General features: G+C 41.9%; 1 long non-coding RNA gene across 1 annotated transcript; it reads right to left on the bottom strand.

The window, feature by feature from the left end:
* Nucleotides 1-4,738: 4,738 nt before the first annotated feature.
* LOC122181549 lies at nucleotides 4,739-13,965 on the bottom strand. Its single transcript, XR_006179470.1, has 4 exons — nucleotides 13,800-13,965; nucleotides 11,740-11,859; nucleotides 10,150-10,326; nucleotides 4,739-8,064 (listed from the first exon to the last, which is right to left on the bottom strand). It is a non-coding gene; the product is annotated as an uncharacterized LOC122181549 (long non-coding RNA).
* Between the last annotated feature and the right edge of the window lie 379 nt (nucleotides 13,966-14,344).

The raw sequence follows: 14,344 nt of genomic DNA, 5'->3' as shown, positions 1-14,344 counted from the left end.
CAGTGTAGGTTTCTTAAACTTCTTTAACATGCTTCTGTGGTTCATAGGTTCTGAAGTACTTGACCCAACAAGAACCAGGGGTAAGAAGGAAGAAAAGTGAGGAAACAGCAAGGGTTCAGATGTTATCTCACAAACCTTACTGCTTACCCTGTAAGCTGTTTAGATGACCAGGCCACAGAGAAGTTGGCAGAACGGCTTATCCTTCTAACCATGTTTCCTAAGAGACAAGATCCCACAGACTTGGTGAGCCTAGCAAAAAAGCACAAGAATGGGTCAAATGACTCCCGAGGAAGAAAAATGAGCCTGCTGCGTGGCACTGCTGGGGAAACAGCCAGGCTGACTTGCTTTTTTTTATAGTTTTAAATGGATAAAACTGATAAAGTAAGATGGTCAAACAGAAGTACCTTCATGAAGTCATTGTCTGACTTGCTGAACCCTTACCTCAGTTATTTATGGTGAGTTAGGATATGGGATATGAGGTTTTGCATATAAAAGCTGCAGGCACAATTTGCTTGATTCCAAAATGGGGCAGTTATCTACTTCACAAAAGACATTTAATTGCTGTATCCTTAACAACAAACCGGCTTCCAGCTAAGCTGAGTGCCAGTCATGAGTTTGCAATGGCAATTTTTTTACCCTCCAACTCAGAACTCAGTGTGCTTTGCTTTACTTATCTTTCTAAAACAAAACAAAACAAACAAACAAACAAAAAAAAAAACCACTAGGGAAAATCCTTTTTTTTGTGGCCCAGAATGTTAACACCACACTACATCCTCTGCTTTGAGAATTCTTAGTTTTAATTACCCCTCAGAAGAGCCATGCCGTTAAGGCGGCCTGCCTGCAAAAAACAAGAATTTCAGAAGTTTTTTTAGAAAGGTGAATTCTCCTTTAAGATTTTTCAGGGATCACAAGACTAAAGTTTTTTTCCCTATCAAATGGCTTTGCTTAGAATTAGACCGATGTTTTCCTGTGACACTGTGAATAACCATGTGCTCAGATAAGCGTTTATTTAACACCGCCCTGCCGTCATCACCCTGTATGGTTTCTTTACTCTGCAAACCAGTTACCACATTGTCCAGGCAGCATTTATTGCCTTACAGGAACAAAATGAAGTTTTAGCTTTTAGGAAGAGTACAAATTGCTTAGAAATAAATAATCACTTGGGAAAAGAAAAATCTAAGCGTAACTGAAAAGACAATCTAATGTCTAGCAGCCCAGGCATTAACTACCACAGAGACATTTCAGCTCCTTACTTTCCCACTTGTTTTTGCAGGACATTTGAGCTCTTGTATTTTCACATTCAGTAACCTTAAACATTAAATTGGTTAAGTTCTCCATGTGGTGCAAAACAGCCCAGATTGCAGATATTTTTTGTCCTCCTCAGACCAGTATAATAATGATTCCACATGTATATCCAGTAGGGCCAGAACGTGTATTCACATCATCCTCTCCACAACCGCCCAGATAACTTTATGAATGGGCGAATGGCCAACTAGGGAATAATGGGAGCTAAAAATTTTACCTGCTGAGAGAAAAAAAAGAAAAAAAGAAATCAAGCTGTTTCAGTGGGGTGCTAAAATTCACTTGTATTTACTTGTCCTCACTCCCTTTGTCTCCATCACAGAAGCAAACCTCTGCGTCTGTCCTCCAGTTTCACAGAAGACAAGACTGAAGTGAGTGCTTTGAATGTGGTTTTCCAAATGTTGAATTACCATATTAGCCAGTTTCTCTCTCGAGCTAAAGAGAGTCAGATCTACATTTTTCCCCTGTCTAGAAGAATTCCTCATCCACCTTGCAGGTAACTTTTAGGAATTTCAACCAAGTGGCAAAAGTATTCACCTTCGGAGAACAATTCCTACCCTTTGAAGTGTCCTTAATCTTAATGAGGTGTTCAAGTACAAACCCTAGTCCCTATAAGGTGCAAAGCCTGCTGGATGAGGCCATGCAGGGTTCGGGTACCAGCACACTTATCTGTCAAGACTCGATACTGAATGAAACAGATTCTCCTGTAAGGAGAGAGCTGCTCCTCTGAGCGATTGCTTCCGAACAGCATATAGAATCGTGAATACAGTAAACAACAACAAAATAACACTAAGTAGAAAATGAGTTCCAATACTAAAAGCCCCATCATCGTGAAATCTACTGAAAAAAATAAGACCCAACACTCTCCTTGGCTCTTTTTCCCACGCCAATAGGAATAAAGTCAGTCGAGCAGCATTATTTCAGACAGGTTCCATTTCTGCAACATTTTATATGCTTCACAGCTTTCAGTTACTCAGGCAGAGGAGGCTAACTATGAAATTACTACAGAAAATAATAAAGCAGTCCATGTACAGAAGAAAAAAATATATATATTCGCAAATGCTGAGATAGAAAGAAGCATATGAGGAATAACGATGCCTTTCTGAGAGCACTACAGTTCTCCTGTTCCCAGCATTAGAAACCAAGCAGAGGAGGCACGAGACCAGTGTGTGACAGAGCAGTGACCTGCTGGGGAAAAAAACAAGGCAAAAGAAGGAAAGTGTAACAGCTGAGGAAACAGGGACATGTAACCTGGGAAAAATATACGGATGCTTTCCAGACACGCAGAGATGAGTAAACCAACATGCAGATGAAACTGAACTTGGCAGGAGACTTAAAAAATAACAAAGAGCAATTTCTACAGATACACTGGTCAGAAGACAAAAGCCAAGGGAAGTGTATTGCCTCTGATAAGTGAGAAGTGAGAAAAGGGAATGACAGACATAGGGAAGGTGCTCAGCGAGTCCTTCAGCCCAATCTTTGATGGCAGTCAGGCTTTCCATATCTCGTGTCCCTAAACCTCTAGATGGGGAACGACGGAGCAAAATCCCTCCCGCTGTAAGAGAGGAGCGAGTCTGAGACCACCTGAAAAGACTTAATGAGTATGAGTCTATGGGGTGTGATAACATGCACCCCAGGGTCCTGAGGGGACTGAACTGCTGTGCTACTCTCCATTGTATTTGATGGCTCTCAGGAAAGTCCCCTTTGACTGGAAGAACATCACAGCAAAGCGGATGAATGCCGAGCTGTAACCTCGATAAAGAACCATTGCCTGTGCCACGTCCAAATGGACTGACATAACCAGGGTGGTATCCTGCACAGCTCTCTATTTTCTAGGCATCTCCTTATCAAGAGCAACTTGATTTTACAAGCTGCAAGAAAGAGCTCGCTGACAGATCCGAGAGGCTCGGGCTCAGTCAGTTCAGACACACTGTCCTTCACGTGCCTGCAGTAAACACGTGGGGAGGGTTCACGATTTCTCACTGCCTGCAATACTGTGCAGCACAGGTACTTTTCCAGAAGAGACGCCTACGATGTCCACCGCAGCACTCACCACTAAGGTGAGTGAATGTTCAACCCACAATGAACTACTCTCTTTCTTTGGCTTTACTCTAATCTTTACACAACAATATTAAAAACAAAAAAATTCAAAACACTGCCACAGAAAGTTACCTGATACATGTCCCCATAGTTTTCGATGTCTCCACTTCCAGGATGAGATTTGCCACCATAGAAATCCCAGGCAGAGTTGGGCACAGCAGGAAACCCTCTGTTCCCTGTGTTGAATAGCTCCCACAGGTGGCTGAGCCACCACAGATCCACGTGTGTGATTGACACATAAATACAAATCTGGAAAAGTAGTGGTTGCATTTCAGTATGCATTGTGATGCTGTCGAAGCAACAGCCAGAGCTTTACCGCGCTGCTGTTAATTTGACCTTTTATCCCTCTCCCTTTATGCTCCATTTAACCCTGCTTTGAGAATAGGAGCAGTAAATTTGTACCACTGAAACTGCCTTTCTATGATGCTAGAATGGGATGATAATAGCAGAGTGGCAAAGTCTTTGGCTAAAGCACATGAGAATGAATCCAAATGCAGCAGCCACAAACGTAGAAGGCAAGGAAAAGAGCTGCTCAGCTTTAGAAGGCCACAGGTAGAAAGGGATCACTGGAAATAGATACCCTTACCTCCACTGCCAACCCTTAAATGAGGTCTGGGAAGGGGTGGATCCTGGCTCCACCCCTTCTGGTCAGTCAGGTTTCATTGCATACACCTGAGCATCCCTTGTTTGGCCCTGCCTTCCCACCAGGTGCTCAATCACTGCTTCAGGCTGTGACTTAGCATTTCCTCTACACTTTCTCAGTGTATCAATTACAGATTTTCCAGGCACTTTCTCCAACATTGTTGCTTCTGGTCACCTTGACTCTGAACTCCTTTTCACTGTCCTAGACAGTGGTTTAAGAAAAAGTCAGTATGTGAGATAAGAATATTGATTTATTTCCATTCTGAATTGCATTTAAAGCTATTTTGTTTATTTTCTCTCAGCACAGCTGTGAGCTTTTTCTCATTTTCCTCCTCAGTTTCCCTACTGTGATCAGTACTGTATTATTACAACCTGGGCAGTATAAGCATTAGATATAATGTTTTACCTGTGCCTCTGATTTCAGCACATACACTCATGGGCAAGCAAACTAATTTCTTGTTTACTAATGCAGCTAAAGAACATTTTACTATTGACGTTAGATCTGTAAAAAAAAAAGTTATTTGCGGAGAAAGTAATAAATACTTATTGCAATAACATTTATGAATTAATCACAGCTTCTTCTTGTTAAAAAAAAAAATCAAGATTTCAACTTATATCAATTCAGTTTTCTTACAGAAGAAAAAAACCCACGCTGTGATGCAGTACAAATCGAACTTGAAGTTCCCTGGGTGTCTGCATAAATTTCAGATTTATATAATGGAATTTTGCATCACAAATTAGCATTCGTCAGGTTATTTCAGCAGACGGAGGAAAACAGCAGCCACCCCCAGCTCCCCTGCGGTGCTTACTGGGCCACACGGGAAAAGGGTTCCGCCTCATCGTTAGCGTGCAAGTGAAAGAAATAATTTGTACTTTTCCAAGGATTCTTAGGGATTTCCATTAGCCTGTGGTGCATCATGTGACCGTCGCATATATACAGTCAAGGAGTGGAAGAAGTCCTGTCCACCATTAACTAAACCTGTGACACTGAAGAAACCCATGCAGACTTTCAGATGTACAAAGAAGTCTTGAGTACGTATTTGTTCATTATAAAAAAAAAAAAAAGCTTCTGAGTTGATCATCAATATGATTAATAACACAGTAAGCACCTGGTTATTTCCTTTACGCATGTCAGGTGTTATTTAGCATGTTTAGTAAAGTCAGATTTGAATTTAATGCACTGAACTGGTTGGAAAGACATGAAACGCGTAAAAGTAGTGATCAGAGTTCACTTCTAAGGTTTCCTTTTTCCATTTAAGAAAACTTAATTAACATTTTTCTTATCACATGCGATGGAAAATACGGCAAATACTTTTTACTTACTTAACTAGGAAGGAATAAGAAAAAGAATGGAATGCTTTTGCACACCCTTGTTCCTAACAGCTTAACATCGAGGCTCATTCATCTGCTTTCAACAAACAGTACAGAACGCCTGTAAAAACAACTCATTCAATTTAATTAATCTAACTTTTTTAGACAACAGCGTTGTTCCATTTTGCTTTGCTTAAAAGAAAGGTGGATGGCTGTGCTACGGAACCTAAGGACAAGAAAGAGCAGTGGCTACGTGGTTACGCTCTCATTAATATTAGGGCCTCCAGAATGAATTAGAGATAGAATGCAAAGGAGTGTGTGGGAGGGAATTTTTTATTTCTTCTTGCTGCGGCCAAGGTAAATAGTAACCTGATAATAGAATGCCCTTTAAACTTGGAACTGAAGAGGTTCTAATGGGGAAAGTGGTCCACAGGTTTAAATTATTCCATTCAGTTTGTCGCCTTGCTTTACTGCTGTGTAGCAAGTTCAATCCCATTTACTGATATAAAGTATGTCCAGTGGGAGTAGAGTTCTGCACTTCTAGTTGTGGTTTGTGAAGACATAAAACAAAAATACAGTTTTTGGTGAAGTATCTTGAGTTACAAAACACTCTGGGCATTACAGCACTTGTGAACAGCATTGAAAATTCAGTTATCATTTACAGAAGTGATAGTCAGGGAGTTTGTGAAGATGATGGAAACTATTGATGGGGTCAGTACTGAAAATGAGATTTAAAAGCTGCCTTTTCTTCCTAGTTATGATGAATTCAGGCAAACTCTTTGCAGAAGATAAAAACACTGAATTCTTCTGCTGATAAATATACATCGAATCTAGAACGTGGAGATGAAGTTTCTAAGGCGGAGTATCTTTTGTATCTTGACCAAGAATAAAGACTGCTTTTAAATACAGTTTTGTTGCAAGATGGCTGATAATCATGGATCAGTTGTTGCTGCTTATCTGAGCTACAGATTCACTCGTACACTTCAAAGCTGTATAACGGAAAGGTCCAGATTTCTTTTCAGAAGAGTTTTCTCGGGAAATGTATCTGAGCTACTTTGGAGCATTACACAAATGGAAATTTGCCCTCCTAGACATTAGGTATGCTGGCACATCTCAGTAATTGGGCTGTCCTGGCTAACCATCGAGCACAAGAGCAGAAGTGAAGAGGTGCCTGCAGAAGTTACCCTCGGATGGTGTTTCACATTTCCTATCCCTGTTTTCAGTACCGTTTGAAATTCCTGCGTCTGTCTAGAATGCATCCTGCTTGAACTGAGACTTCTGTTCTTAACCTCCCTTCCTTCAGCGAGTTGTCTTCTATATTACCTCCTGCTGGTTTGCCGTGCTGAATGAGCAGCTATTGCATAGCTAATTCTTGATGCTGTTTCCACTTTGCTTTGGTCTGTGCATCAGGATGGTTTTTAAGTAGAAGGTGCTCGTGCGTACATCTTCTAGGCTACAGAGAGTCAAATAAATGTGCCCTGCATCCATTTTGCCCATTTTGTTCATAGCAGGAAGTTTAATTCCGCAGGTTGTATTTCTGTGGACTTAAAGAACATAGGCAGATATTTTCGATATGTCAGTGTGTGTTATAAGACTCTTCACACCAAGGATGAGGTTTAGTAAAAAAATACAGTATGATAGCATTAGAATAATACTTTCTTCTTTAACAGTGACAGCCAAGTACACCAGCTTTGACCTTGTAAGCAGCATTTCATTCCCTTTCTGTTTTTAAACAAATACATTCTTAGATGGGATGAGAGTTTTGTTGAGAAATACACGTGTTGTGTCTTTGCAGAAAAACTTTGTGATTTGCCACTTGTAGAAGATGGAAGGATTACCCCATGTTATTACAATTTCAAAGGTTACTATTTCCTTACGCATAAAGGAAAAAACCTTTCCTATTCTTGCGTGGCTGGTTATACAGCTGAAACCGGGACTCAAGACAGAATAACTTGTACAGAAAAAGGATGGTCTCCAGTGCCACAATGCTACAGTGAGTTCGCTTCTTCATTTCATTATTGCTTCTAGCAGAAAACTATTTTAGCTCAATTTCCTTAAGCATAGAGGGACAAAAGGTGCAGAACAGTAGGGATAAAAATGTGTAAGCTAGGTCAAGGTGAAATTCATTAGGTCTATTCATACATCAAATTGTTTTATGCTAGTATATGTTCTAAGGACTCTTACCACATACGCTTTTTAAGAATTCCAAGAAAGCTGCCCAGTGTAACTGAACTTGGGAAAGATAATTGACATTTTAGTTACAGATGTGCATCTGAGCCTCCTTAGCTCTGGAGACATATTCCATGGTAGTACCGTCTGCTCAATGATTGCGGGAGCATTTCAATAAAACAAGAAAATGAAATTGGATGGAAATAATTAAAAAACCCCACTTTCTTGCCTACCAGGAAAAATATTACATCGATTATTTCTTCCTAACCAAACCGTCTCTTTTCATTTAGAAAAATGCAATCAGCCTCTTCTGGAACATGGCATTTTTTACAGTACAGAAACATACTTCAAAATACATGAGAAACTACAGCACAAATGTAATCAAGCCTGCCGAGCTCCCAGAGGTGGTACTGAAGATACAGTACAATGTCAATCAGGTGGATGGTCTTCCCAAGCAAGCTGTACTAAGAAAGTTGGTAGGATTGTTTCTTTCCTTCTCATTTCATATATGTTCATAAAATTCCGCTGTCCTTCCTGTACCTGTAAGGTCAAAATGCCTTTGTTAGGCTATTTGAATATTCCTGAAATAAGTCCCCAGCTGTACCTCATGTGATGAAGTTGTCAGATGTTTCATGCTGTTGTTTTGTGAATTGGTACAGATAAAACTGTGGAATCGGTACAGGTGGGATAATTTTGTTTCAAATTAACTCATTTCTATTCAAGCTTTGCACCCAAATGAACACTAGAAAACCTATGTAAACTGTTGCATTTTTAATTGTTAATTGTTTTCAAAGACTGCTTCAGATACAATCACTTTAAAGGGAAATGTTAGATAAGTAAGCTTAAAGGAAAAAGGGAAACCAACAATATTATTCATTTAAGTCATGCTAAGTACCTGAGTTACATCATGGCAACTACTTCACAACCCAGCAAGAGCTCCGAGTGAATGAAGTGCTGCTGTATAAATGGGATAAGGGATACCACACTGCAGGAGGAAACACTACACAAGAGGCAGTTTGTCTCGCGTGTAGACAGTCCCTACTCCAAACTGCTCGAGCACGTAGTGGAAATGAATTCTCTTTGAAATGTGACATAGTCTACAACCGAATAAAAAATTTATAAGTTTTATAAACTGTTGGGATAAAAAAGACTTTTATGGTTTTTGTTTTGTTTTTTTTTTCCTAGAAATAGCCTGCCCCTCAAGATTTCTTCTCATTCTGTTGCTGTCATTGCATTCAAAGTTATGCATTTGTTTTTCTACCAGACCTTTAGCTCTGGCTGAAGCCGGGGGGGAAGGAAGGGTCCCCTTTGGCAACAATAAATGGCAGATGAATGTCATTTATAAGGCTGTGAAGATGAGCACATAAAGTAAATAATAATGCACTGCAGTAGCCTATTGCTTTGCACTGAATGTGCTGGCAGTGCTTTTCCTGCATCTGTATAAGGTTTTGCAACAAGAGGCTTCACCAAAGTTGAAAAACAAACAAACAAACAAACAAACAACACACTCTTCTTCTCAATATGAACATCTGAAATACACTGTCTACCTCTCTCTCATTCCCACAGTCCAGACAACTAAATGGAACCCCTCCTCAGCATGGAGCACCTGTTCTTCCCCCAGGACACTTCTCTGCCTTATATGACCCGTGGTCCTCTGACACAGAGACCAAGTGAGAGCACCGCTGTCAAATCCGTATATTGAATGGCATTAAAGCTCAATTTCTTTCCTTTTTTTTCCCTTTTTTTCTTTCTTTCTTTTTTTTTTTTTTTTCTTTTTTTTTATAGTCTAAACAGAAGCTTTAATAGTTTCTTGCTATTCTCAATGGATTTATCTTGCACAGTGGTACTTGCACCCTACACCAGAGCCCTATTGTTCTAGTGGACCTTCAGCATTGATTCATCCCAGTCTTCAGCTGAAAGATTCCTTTTTCTCCAAGTTCCTGCGACAAAAGATCTGTGTGTGCAAAGGCAGTCAGCAGGCCTTTGTTCTCTTGAGATCTTATTCCAAGAAATTATGTCCAATTATTTGGTAATGGAGTGACTAAAGCAAGGCTTTAGCTGTCCTGTAATTTCCCTTATCAGCAAAAGCAACAACAGGAAAATCAGGTACTACTCACTTGCTTTATTTTCTTGGAATTCAACTCATGTTTATATCCCACATGAATACCGAGACAGACAGACTCCATGAACAGTACACAAATGCAGTGTATTGCTTTGGTTCATTTTCATGAGCTTGGCTGAATTAATTAGGTGAAGTTAAAGAAAAATCTCTGTGTTGAAGGCATTTCAAGGTCAAAGAATCATCCCTTGCTGCACTGAGCTGCGTGTGCTGCACACACTGCCTTTCAAAAAATTCTTAGGAAAGTGAACTTCAAGAAAAATGTGCGTATCTTCTACAAAGCTCTGTCAAGTAGGGCAGTAAACCCCTCCCCAACAAGCAATACACCAATGCCACATAAACACGTTAGCTGTTCCTATCCATCAGCTGCAATACGGCACCACTGGATCAATTACCAAAAAAATAAAGCACGAGAGTCTCAGATCCATCAAGACAGCAACTCAAGCTCACCAAAAAATGAAAAGGATGGCTCATTCCAGGATCTGGACAAAAGTAAGCACACTCACCTTTATGGATACATCTTGGAGTATGTGACCAGCCACTCTTTGTGCACATAATTTCACCATCCTCATTGTCAGTACGATAATTTGTATTGCAGAAATATTTAGCTCTTTCACCTTTGTAATAGCTTTTCCAATTATTTTGGGTAATACCATCTTCCAGATACCTGACATCACATATTTCTAAAGAAGAAAAGTAAGTACATTTAACCACAGTAATAAAAACAGCCAAAACTGTACTAAAATAATTCTTAGGAAGAGAGTTACCAAAAAAGCCTCCTACTATCTTTGTGTCTATCCCCAAAAGACACCAGTGTTCAAACCTGAATCACAGCCTTCCACTGCCTTGTAATCACTGTATCCCCAAAACAGGAGTTTCACAAAGCACTAAGAACTGGCCTAGTAATCTAAAGTCCTTACTGTAGTTAATAAGTAAGGCTGGTTGATTTCACTGCCTCGAGCGTCATGTATAAGAACTCTGGTATGCTCTGCTAAGTCTCTCAAATTTTGATGTGTGTGCTGAGACACATAAGGCATTTGATCCCAGGCAATTTTATATCTCTATGCAAGTGCATCAGCCACTCAAGCCAGCTCTGGAGAATTTATCAACAGCTAAACATGCTGTCCCTACAGCATCCTGTATCCCAAAACCTAGAAACATGGAAGGGATGTTGTGGTTGTGTTATTGAAGTAACTGATTGTCTACACTGAGCACAACTCTGCTCATTCCCTGCATTGATCTCCTGTCCACTGAGGACAGCAGGAGAAAAATCAACCTTCAGTTGATCCTTCAGGTTCTATATAGATAGGTAGAAACTGCACTGTGACCAAAGATCTGGGTTATGAGAGAAGTCCTCAGCTCTCTGGTTTAAATTTGTTTCCTATAGTTGAATGATTAATTCAGTGCATCTGGATCTCTTATTGCAGACATTCTTCCTCTCAAGTTCAGGTTGAATATTAGAAAAAAACTTCTCAGAAAGGGTGATGGTGCATTAGAACAGGCAGACCAGAGAGGTGGTGTGTGATTCTATGATTTCCCATTGCCTCAAATTTGACTCATTTCTAATAAATGGATCAAATGTCTTTTTTTTTCAGAAGACATCTCTGCAAAAGGACAAAACACAGGCAAGCATAAAGAAGTTTGTTTGCAAGCCCAAATCCAGCTCTGTGCTCTCCATCTTTTCCTCACTGAAAGTGCATCCATCAATTCCTGGCCTCCGCTTCAAATAAAATAGAATGGAGAATGCCAGCAAAATGGTTGAGCAACCAACCAACTAACCAGACCAAAAAAAGTAATAATTAATTTTTCCACTGTCTGACAAATTGGTTTGGGTTTCAAGGGGACAGTTATGGAGTCATGATTAAGTGGACTTAATGCACATAACCTGCCAAGCTGGCTTTTTGGATTCCCCCCCAGAAGAGATGTGGCTCTTCCTTTTGAGTCCAGAAGGACATAATCTGGAGGAGGACGACTTCTGCAAATGAAGACATTTGTTAGAAAAGGACACTTGGGACCAAAGAGAGGATGGCAGTGCCTGCCTGGCATGAGGACAGCGGAGAGAGGGCAGCAGGAGTGTAGGAGGAGTCAATCATTACCCAGTGACACAGCTGCCAAGCATCAGGAACAAAAAGGTCAAGGACCTCTTGACTCGTCATTTCCCCAGTGCCACTGTCCTAAAAATGAAGATCTTGGGTATCTTCTTCCATTTTTCCTCTCTAGAAAGGGAAAACAAAGATATGGGTAGGCAGAGGAAGAGAGAGAAGTTAAGGTGTGCAGAAGTCTGTAAAAACATAACAAAAATCTAAACTTTTCTAATGGCACCAAAGGTAGCTCTGCCCAGCATCTGCAGGCTCCTATTTGATTTTTTAACAGGCGTTACAGGAAAGAAGCAGCAGAGAGGAGCTCTCAACCTCCAGAAGAGCAACAGCAGATGGGAAAAAAAGTGATCTCACAGAAACCTACGTTTCCAGCTCAACTAACAGTGTGCAGCTTAGGCTGGAAGAGGACTTGAGCAGGCACTGAGCTGCAGCTGAGGTGTAAAAGCTGAAGGATGAACATCAACAGATGGGCAGGTCCGAAAGGATGCTCTATGCCCATTGGGGAGCTGCTGGGAAGCACAAAACCCATTGAAACCACAAAGCTATGGATGGGTTCCTAGTGCTGCTGGCAGCAAGAGAGGAGCAAAGCTTCCAGAGGCACTGTGGCTGCCTTGCAGGGCCCCTCTCGTCCCTCAGCCCTCACTCTTTGAAGCACAGCCCCATTGTTTGCCTGTCTTTGAAGTGCCAAATGGGAAACATCCCAACAGTCCTGCGTGTGGGGACAATAAATCAGCAGCTGGCATCGCATTGAGGCGGGAGGCAATGGGCAGCACCCACCTCCCATTTGCACTAATTGCATCCCTCTTGTTTTTGGAGGAATGGTTAATGACACATTTTTCATTTCCTTCTCCGCATCCCTCCTCTTCATTATTGTTTGTGAGCAAAATCCTTCCGGCTGCAAGACCTTGTCTTGCTCTATCCGTTAGCTGAAATCCAAGGCATCTCTTCTTAACTTTCCCCTCTCAGTCCTGGGACAGCTCCTGTTCAGAAGACCCTAGGACCTTTTCTCATCTGCAAGTGCAACCCAAAGCACTCCAGACAGGGCCAAAGCCCCTCAGAAGTCCATGAAATCTTTTCCAGGTATAGCTGCATCAGTTTCAAATACAATCCTCCATGGTAAAAGCTCTCCTCTAACCCCCACACCACCACCCAGCATTGGAGCTGGATGCCCTGCAGACCACCTCCTTGTCTTCACCAGTAACTACTCATTAGCAGATTCTCTGTTCTTCTTAACTTTATCTCCTGCCCACATGTTATTTTCCAGGGGATGTAGGCAGGATCCTCAGAGCACTGAGGAATGGCTGAGACCCTCAGGTGAAACCTTATCCACTCCATTGTCTCTCACACCCAACTCTCATCACCACTGAAGCTGTCAGAGGCTGCCCAGCTCAGAGCTGCAGGATGAATGTCCAAAGGTACCTGGCTCTTCATATGAGATTGTTCTTTTCTTGAGCAACCACCTGGCAAAAATGGGTTCCAATGTTTACCTGGCTTCTGTGTTACTTTAATTCTTACACAACCTGGGAGGAGGAGCGGAGGACTCAGGGACGTGCCTTTGTTATTGCATGAGTAAAACCCTACTTCTGTCAGTGCCACAAAGGGGACTGCTGCCACCCTTATAACAGCTGCTAAGGCCAGAGGCAACATGGTTATGGGCAACCCATTTGGTTTGTTCCATGTATGGGAAGAGAAGTGGTAGCTGCCCCATCCCTGGAGGTGTCAAGGCCAGAGCCCCATCACTCAATGGGGGTCCAGACAGTCTGATTTGGTGGGGGGCATCCAGCCCATGGCAGGTGGTTGGAACTGGGTGATCTTTGATGCCCCTTCCAACCCAAGCCATTCTATGATTCATCCTAAACTCCAGCTTCACTTTTTGCGGACTACTGTGGCCAAGGAGGAACAAACCCAGTCCTCATGCACAGAACCAGACACCACAGGTCAAATCTCAGCAAAAAACACTTTGTCACCAAGCCTGCCTGAAACAGCTTTTGTGGATTTAACCACTGCTTAATTCCTGCTAATTAACCATATCCCTTTTGTCCTCAGGAGAGACATACCTGTACAGAAGGCATCTGGTTCAGCCACTCTGGAGCAGGATGGCAGCAACTAACTCCTATACCTTATCCTCACCCCACCTGCCCCAGCAGCAAAGATAAGTAGAGCCAACAGGATGAGGTGGTGCCAACAGGAGAGGGGCTCTTGCAAGCTGGACACTTCCAGCTGCTTTCCCCAAAGCAAAGCAGGACGTTTGCTCATACCCTCAACGCTTGGCTGTCCCAGGGCATTGCACAAGACCCCTTTTCTCTTTGTGGATCGCAGCTGCTCCCCAGCAGCAAGGAATCAAATTGCCTCATTATGGTTTTAGGATTGCTAATTGCCAGTTACAAGAAACCCAGCCATAGAAGACAATGTCTCTCTCTACTCCCTGAAAGACAACACCGGCCCTGGGGATGATCTCTGGGTGCAGCAGCCCATACACACAGCACTGAGTGGGTGATTTTTCCTGCCTTCTCCTCCTTGTGCATAGATTTGTGATGACATGGTAATTCAAGAGGCACCAGCCTCAGTGAGAGCTGAAGAAGCCCAACTTGCACCCTGGTTT

Source organism: Lagopus leucura, unplaced genomic scaffold, assembly GCF_019238085.1.
Source record: "Lagopus leucura isolate 7727_CA_CO unplaced genomic scaffold, USGS_WTPT01 Super-Scaffold_100009, whole genome shotgun sequence".
NCBI classification, from domain to species: domain Eukaryota; kingdom Metazoa; phylum Chordata; class Aves; order Galliformes; family Phasianidae; genus Lagopus; species Lagopus leucura.
Note: the sequence above shows the minus strand (reverse complement) of the source record. Positions and strands in the feature narration are given on the sequence as shown.